The sequence below is a fragment of the Euwallacea fornicatus genome, chromosome 16, assembly GCF_040115645.1.
Source record: "Euwallacea fornicatus isolate EFF26 chromosome 16, ASM4011564v1, whole genome shotgun sequence".
In the NCBI taxonomy this organism is placed as follows: Eukaryota; Metazoa; Arthropoda; class Insecta; order Coleoptera; family Curculionidae; genus Euwallacea; species Euwallacea fornicatus.
Window position 1 is genome coordinate 1122725 of NC_089556.1, and position 8769 is coordinate 1131493.

General features: G+C 39.0%; 1 non-coding gene across 1 annotated transcript; it reads right to left on the reverse strand.

Moving 5' to 3' along the window:
- Nucleotides 1-6815: 6815 nt before the first annotated feature.
- Nucleotides 6816-6887, reverse strand: TRNAE-UUC (transfer RNA glutamic acid (anticodon UUC)). The gene has a single exon. It is a non-coding gene; the product is annotated as a tRNA-Glu (tRNA).
- Nucleotides 6888-8769: the final 1882 nt, after the last annotated feature.

Genomic DNA, 8769 nt, shown 5'->3' on the forward strand with positions numbered 1-8769 from the left:
TACGACTGGCTTGGTTTGCCAGGTTTGTCGTACTTTCTTGCAAAGCTGAATCCCCAACATAAATCGGCGATTCACCGTCGCAAAAAGTTGTTTACGTCATCGAGCGTATACATTGTTTACATTATCGCGTGTTCCGTTTGATGCTATAGAACGAAGTATGTGTTTACATTAGCGCAAGTTTTAGTTATCCCATATTTACGTTATCGAGCGTCTGCTGTATTTGATATTTGATGTATATATCAAATTTAAAAATTATGTCAAGAAGTAAATCCCTCGCACAGGTGGATTTCAAAAGGCGAACTTTGGCACCTCCATTATCTCTTGGCAAAGTCAAGGTGTTAAGGGGAGGATGAAGGGAACCACTGGTAAAGGCAAACGAAAAAATTAAACAGTTGGAAATTTGGAGGATTTGGTAAAAGCACATTATATGATTGCTGTAGCCGAGGTAAAATAATCACTTGATATAATTAATTGTTAATAATCGGAATAAAACGGCAGAAAAGAGCACGAACGTATTCTTATCTAAATTCTCTTCCTTTTTGGAACTTGTCTGCCCTTCAAGTCTGAATCATGTACGTGGCTTTTCCCCTAAATCTAGGATTAGGCGGCGTCATAACAAGAAACCTTAGAGAATTATATCCGCAATTTAAAAAGAAAAATCGACAATGGCAATACTTACACAACTGCTCATTCTTGCGAGAGCGGTTTTGTAGGCAGGAAATCGTATTTTTCAAGCCCACTTCCACATTTATAATGCCATTTTAGACCAAAAGCTGCACTCACAAAGACCCACAATACTCAACTTTCAAAGGGGATTCTTGTTGGTACATTATTATCCCCAAAATAGAAAACACGAATCCGACAGAACTGGCGTATGAATATGAAAATAATTTTAGTTTTTGGACTCTTTGAGACTAAAGAATTGTATGTGAAGAATTGATGAAGAATAGAAACACAATTGCCACAATGGCGCAAAACACTGTTTGCATCACAAAGAGCAGTTTTAATTTAATCTCCCAGTATAAAATAAGGCAGGCTGGAAACGTATGCAGGGGTTTCGCTACTGTTGGACAACAGGAATAATTTCTTCGGCAACAATAACAATCCTGTTTCATTCCACCCCTTAATGTCTAATGGGAGACGCTATTTGTCAATTGAAGGGGTATGACCGCATGCTAAATTGATTTGCATTTTTAACGGTCATGTTTTATTGATGATGGAGGCAGAGCAGCGATCACTATTAGAGGGAATATGGACTGAAGGACGAATAAAAAATATATTATGTTTTGCTGAAAATTAAATATTGTTTTATTTTCAGATGCCAGCCGTCACCTCTCGTATGATTCATGATGTTTTAAAGGCATTTCTACCTCCGCCTGTCAAGAGCCAAAGAACGTCCTCAGCGGGTAGTCCCGGACATTCTCAGGTGTTCCACCATGTCTTCTTGAAAGACCTTCATGTTCACCACATCGTTGCCAAGTCGATCGATCTGGGTACGACATTGAAAAATCACGAACCAACCTGGAAACTCTTAATTCAGTTATTCTGATTGTGAGTGTGAAAAAATGCAAACTTATCCGGAAAATTTGGTATCACAAGATTCTCTTTGAATTGAAAATGGATCTCAGGAACTTTGGCAACACTGCAAGTACATAAGGTTCATGTTGGAGCCGCCACGTCTGGCGTGGATGATTGCACTTGACCGGGTATAAGTTAAGGTATGGGATACCCACTCGTATAGGTCTGAAGTTGCTTTTAATATTAAAATTCGAAAGCCACACTCAGTTTGATTCATTTTCGGTTGATGAATGAAGTGTTTGGAATGCCTTTATGTCCCGATAGAAATTCTCATTAAGGCTGTTATAATATAATGGCCGTTTCTTAGACCATCCGCATCACCCCTCTTCAAACCACTTCCGTATACCTCTCGACTGAAAACCTTTTAATTACAAAATAACAGCAGAAAAGACCTAACCCTTATACGGTTTACCTGCACTGCACAATGGCGAATTATTGGATCATCCCCTTTTCTGGGCAATCAGCGAGAATCAAAAAAAGTGGTCCATTTCCCACAGCTGTTCTGAAAGAGATCACGCTGGTTCGGTGGCAAAAATCACTATAAATAAAGTTAACGAAGGTGGTCTGGGACAATATCTCACCCTGTGTGTTATTGGGTTGAAAGGGCAGTTCACAGGGACGGACTGGGCGCAATCAAAAATCCCGTGCACGTAGTAAAAAAGCCAGAACTACGGTCCTGACAGGTCACTGTACGACTCCAGGAAGACAAGCTGAGCTATTTTTTGCTACATTTATTGCTTTGACTTTAATTCTTGAATGGAGGATGGCCAAATGCTTTGTGACATTTTCGATCCTTTGTGCCCGTATTAATTTATTCTTTTATCTGTCTGTGTGAACGGTGTTTCTATTTCTCCGATTGCAAAGGGAGGAATATCTTATTTGGCATGGGCGCCAAAGATCCACGGAGATGGGTTGCTTCCAGTTGAAGAAGGTCCGAAAGATGTCAATCATTTAATTTTTAGGGCCATTTTTAAGGGTCTGTCAAGGCTGGCTGTAATGTATTAGCCATGTAGTACAAAGGGTGCTAATTTAGTCTATTTCTAGGCATCCAAGAGTATGAATTCTCTTGAGATGAGATCCTCTTAGCTTCTTTCAGGTTAGATGACCGAAAAGATCCGTGTCTAGGAAAAGCCGAAAATTTTGAAAAAACATCTTAATTTCAATGAAACGTACAAAATAATGAATCTCATCGTATCTAATCCTCTCAACCATGAAGATTCTGATTCACGTCACTGAGGGCAGCTGCAATCCCAGTGTTCCATACCATCGCAGGGGTCATACGTGTCAGAATCAATTCGAATTTTCTGTCGAATTCAGATCGTAAGGAGTGAAACTTACCTCTCAGTTTCCACTCGAGTTTTCGGTTTTCTCTCATTGTGACCATCAAAGGAGAAAAGTTACCTGGCCTGATTTCAGCTTGAGTTTTCGCTCAGTCGGTGCGCCATGAGGGTATACATCTTAATTTCAACCGAATTTTCTCTCAACTTTACCATAATGGCAGATTTCTAGTTCGTTCACTAACTAAAGCATTCTATGGGGTGAAAGACACCTTCGATTTTCAGTAGAAATTATCCGATACAATCGATACCGGGAGTCACCGAGAAACCGTCATTTAACGTTTTCTTGAAATCATCAAATGTCACTGGGCTGCCCTGCAATTGCGACCATCCAGACACCCTTTTAACATAAATTTTAGAACCCAGTAAAAAATCTCCCTTTGCACAATGCACAATTAGCAGCCACCCCGTCTGAACAACTTTTAATGGACGGTATTCATACCTACACGGCACATTCGAAGGAGAAAACCCAATTTTTATTTTAAAACAGGCCAACTACAATGGGCAGATTACAATAGACAAAGTACCGTGCTTACTGCCATGTCACATTAGTTATGATAGATCGGTGTCCCTGTCACGCTAATTCTGACCTTACCTTAGTAGTCGATATGGTTTAGGTTCGCTCGTCAGGCAGGCTGAGGTGTTTCTGTGAGAAACTTGTACGGCTAGACTGCTCGGCCCCTTCTATTAGTACTGATTTTAGGGTCTTTTTTTTATATATATTTATTACTGTTTTATTTTTATGGGTGTTTCGGCCGTAGTTGCGTTTTATTGTCATGATATTTTTTCTAAAGGTTGACTTGTTTTTAATTTATTTATTGCTTTTGATGCCAATGAAGAAGGTAGTATAATCCTTTGGGCGGGTTAGATATTATTGATGATTGCTTAGCATTTAAAAAGAATCAAGCGTAGATGAGGAATTGCTGAAAAAAGTACTGTCACAAAATGCCATGAACACGGTCTGCATTCCTAATAACTGGGTATGAAGGCATCTCTGTCCGATGGACCTTCAAGCCTGCGAGAGAGTGGATTGGATTCACCATCAGAGAGGACGTCGAAGGGGGTTTGGCAGTGATGAGGATGAGGAACAACTTCGGAATGCGTGAGTGGCCTTTTACATTAAGGGAAGCAGAACTGCAAGTCTCCACCAAGAGTTGCGCTTATGCTGGAGCAACGGTGAAGACGAAAAAGTGAATTTTTTGCCCGTTATGAACCGTATCTGAACAACATCAAGGAAAAAATTTGTTGCATGCAAGGACGGCTTTTTCGGCCTAATTCTGATATTACTCAGAGTGTCGAAGATAAGGGTGCACTACACGGACATCTCCGAAAGCGTAAGAGATAGCTACAGATCACGTTTCAATGCTCCACAAGGCGGATTTGTTTTAAAAAATCGAAATTTCATCTCCGATATACCGATATCGAAGTTCTGACGATACGTTAAAGAATACCTTGTTGCTCATCGGTTAAGTCAAACTTTACCTCGATCCTTTGTTAATGATTTAATTAATGTCTTCTAATACCAGTATCCATCATGCTCATAATATCTATTTATTTTTTTATAAAAAAAATCTAATATTACCAGCTATTCGTGCTGGGAATCCCGATTACTGTCTGAGTGCCAGTGGCAATTATAATAATAAATGTGATACCATTAATAATGACATGAGGTAAAATATGCTGATGGACACCGGGAAGCGGTGGCCATCGGGTTGTCCTTCACGATTTCGTAACGCGGATAAGAATCATAAATATATTAAAAAGTATTGAAGGTTCGTCGGAAGTTCAAGGGGAAACCGAAACTTCAATACTTCCTGCGTCAAAATGAGGATAACATATGCCCAGGTTAGCTTCACTTCCGAAATACTGGGTGTGGCAGCTTAAAAATATGTTCTTATTATATTTAAAATGTATTTAAAATTATTATTTATTAAATAAATTTAACTCTAACTTTCGCCATTTCATGACATCATTGTGGTGTGCCTTTTAGCTGTCTCCGCGTTCGTCCAGAAATTTCAGGACCACGCTCACGGAGTGGACCTGTGGGAACTCTGTACAAAAATGGCAACGCCCAACAGATAATATTCGTTTTTGTCGCGTTTCGAAATGTTCGCTTCGTATGATAATTTAGCTGACCTCCTATCTTTTACGGTTTCCGAGATTCTCGTGCAGTACATCCCCGTTGTGGACGCATCGTGTATTATTAATACCACGCAGAATCTTCACTTGACCATGGAGACCCACATACCACGATCTGTTTCAAATAAGGAGACTTGAGAATACCGTCAAATGCATAAACAAATTCTCTTCTCTTTGCACAAAAGACCGTACCCCCGACGAGCGAACTCCTCGATACCATAATGAAGGTCCAAGCACGTCGCTACATTTCTGCTCGGCAATTATTATGAAGAAAGTAATAGATATCGTGATGGGCTTGGTCAAATCTTTATGAGCGAATCGTTTCAAAGTGAACGATGCGTGGGGTTCAGTCGATCATCCAGGTGGAGGCAACCACATTGTAATAGGTATTTCAATTAAGCTGGCACAGTTCTAATTATACAAATATATGCATATCAAGTAGCTTAATTGGCATTTCATCAACATGACAACAATTCTTCAACCATGCCCACTAGAATTATCTCTCTGAAATAATTAACGTCTTACAAAGCAATCATTTCCCGAAAGCGTCACATTCAAACCGCTATAATTATAAGATTTGCTCAAACACGTGAGACAATAGAACACAAACTATGAAACATAATAATTGTAAAGTCTGAGCTTCCTATTCAAAATAAGACAAGTTTTAGCGGTATTCTAGGCTTCTTCGAGTCATATAATAATTCTAGCTACGTCTTAAGGCTTTGCCTGTCTTGTTACCGAATTTATCTCCTCTGAGACACAATTACGGCACAAAGTTGACAGGCTGCTTGTGTTGGATTGAAAGAGCTCATAGAATTATTACAAACTCGAAGCCTAGAAATTGTGCTCGCTTGTGACTATTGCTGAAGTATTTATGACATTCAGAAATAGCGAAATCAAAAGCTATTTGTCATGTGCGTGTTGGTGTAAGGTATTGTTCTTAATTTATTTGTCGGGGTGATGAGAGCTGTTAATGACTAGATTTCTAATAAATTTTACGTACATGGGTTCGTAAAATTACAAAAAAAAAACAAAAAAAAAACGAGGCGAATTGGCTTGCGGTTTAATCGCCATACGCATGCCAGCAACAATACCGAAAAAGCGATTGTTGCCATTGTGCCCAATTGTCAGCTGCATGAAACAGATCCATTGTGCGATATTTGCCCATATAATTACCTAAATACTGCGCAAACAAAACGTTTTCAACTTTTACCTGCCCACTTTTTTCAATGGCAAATTTTTAGGAAAAGCACCCGAACCTATCGGGACATTTTATTTTCGTATTTCCTCCCGAAGAATGGGTCCGACACTGTCTGACAAAAGAGACAAAACCTTTCGGCGTCTCTAACGCGTGTATATCTAAGCGAACCTTTTGTCCTCTGTGAATGGAATAAAACTGTACATAGTGAATTCTTCAATAGCTGATATAATATATTGTCACATGCTGTTTCGAGTTTCACAATGGGTTCCTGTGTGGCATTGTACCTTCGGAGCGTGATTTTACGCCTTATTGTTGGGTGCTTTTAGGACCAAAACGGACCCACTGTTTTTCGTGATGAAGAGGAATTGTGAAGCCAGATACAGGGTGGATAGTCCAATTACCCTGTTTCCGGTGTTTTAAGTTTTATAGAAGGATTTATTTTATCTGGAAAAAATAATAACATACTTTGAATCGTTATTATAAATATTGATGATAAAGATTATATCAGTTCAGGAATGCTGGGAAATTGTTTATAATTAGTAAAAGGAAACAAAAAAATATTCCGATACCGGGAATCGAACCCGAGCCTCCTGGGTGAAAGCCAGGTATCCTAGCCACTAGACCATATCGGATATGAGAGGATGACTGTGAAGTCCCATCATAAATGCACAGCCCAAAAATTACAAGCCAACATATTGTCCATTGAATTTTGGATATTTTGTATTCAGTATAACAGTCGGCTGACACCCCGTTCACACTAATTGATCCAGGAAAGATGTCGAAGGAAGCTCTCGTGGGTGTGAAACGGGCATGTTAAAAGCTATATGTGTTGTCATTTGGTTCAGCGGTTTTGAACGTATTGTACAATATCCTAAATTATGAGAATCAACAGTACGAACCATTTTGAAGTTTCTAATTCCAAATTCACTTGGTACGTTCATTTGGAAAGCAATTTTGAAGCCTCTTTGCTGAAATGATAGAAGTCTGAACTCTCTGGACTCATACCAAGATCAGCCCATTATTGAAAATTCAATTATTCTCCAAAAAGGGCTTTCAAGATAATAATATTTAATATAAAAGCTGCCTTGTCAAGCTACTGGTCTTATTGTGCCCGTCGACAATGAACGAAAATGAATGAAATCTCCTCCCCCTACAAGAGCTTGCATTTTGTCAAACGTTTTAATATAACACGGAAGCTTTAAGCACTGGCGGAGCTCTGTATTTGCACAAAAGCTCATTTTTCTTTGTCACGTATATTTTTAATAAAACGTGCTTCCTGTGTTATACATTTTTATATCAATTGCACATTTTATATGTATAGAAACTTTTCAAGTGTCTATTACCTTAAACCAGGCAGCTTTGAGCAAAACTTACACTCGGCACGTCGCAATTCCATTTCTTCGGTCGTCAATAGATTATCCCGAGAAATGGCCCATTGTCCATCGTGACAGGAATTGAATTTCGCCCATTGTGTGATATATTGTTGCAAGGTGTTTAAAAGAAAACTGGTCAACGGTACAAACAAAAGATTGTTTTCAACGCGTGTTAAATATGGGGTGTTGGTATGGACCACTACGAAGACCAGGTGGTCTCAAACTCGGTTCTCAGAAGCAATGGTGACTCTTCAGTTTTTGGTCTTCTCGCGCCAAAGCATATGTCACAGGAGTGTAAAGCGATCCCCAACCAAATCTCTCCCCAAATTACACCCTAATATTTAAATACAATTTCATTAAGCATGATGGGGGAGGCTAAGAACGTAATCCGAGTACCCCCTTGATAATCCCTCATTCCACGTTCAGTGATTCGAGAAATATAAATCGTTAACAAAATCATTGAATCGGAATTTTATAATTACTGTGATATATGCTGCAAACATGCTGTATAACGATCTTTATGTTAATTGTCTCTGGAGTATGTCGCTTGGCTGAAAGAGGCATTAGAGTGCGTGTTAACAGGGTGGATTGAGTGAGGGGCAAATATTAATTAATTGCCATGATTTCTATTAAAACCCAATCACATTATTTAGTTATTTGAAAAGGAAAATGCATGGGTCCACGTCTCGTAAAAATGAAGTTTTGCCGAGAAGAACCAAAAATGCAAACGAAGGTCGTTCATATCATCAAACAAATGAGAGCCATAAAACTAGTGTATAAAGCAAGAAAGCTCATATTTTGCGCCACAATAGACTCGTTCCATTTGAAAAATACCAGCTCTAAGAATTTCGAATTTAATCTCATAATGGATCGCGGAGAAAATGGAAGTCACAATTTAACGCTATTATACAAGTAAAACAAAAACGTTCGCCAAGAATCGAATAAGAAACTCGAAGCCGTCAGTCACCGGGGCGAAATAAAAGTTGAAATTCAATGGCGAAAACACTGGCTTTGTTTCCCAGTTTAAAAACAATGTTTTCAAAGAAGTTAAAGTTTCAGAACAGAAAACTACAACCCTTTCATTTTAGTTGCCTTTGGTCTTTTGTTTAAATGAGTTCTGCTCCCCTCTTTCGACATGCAC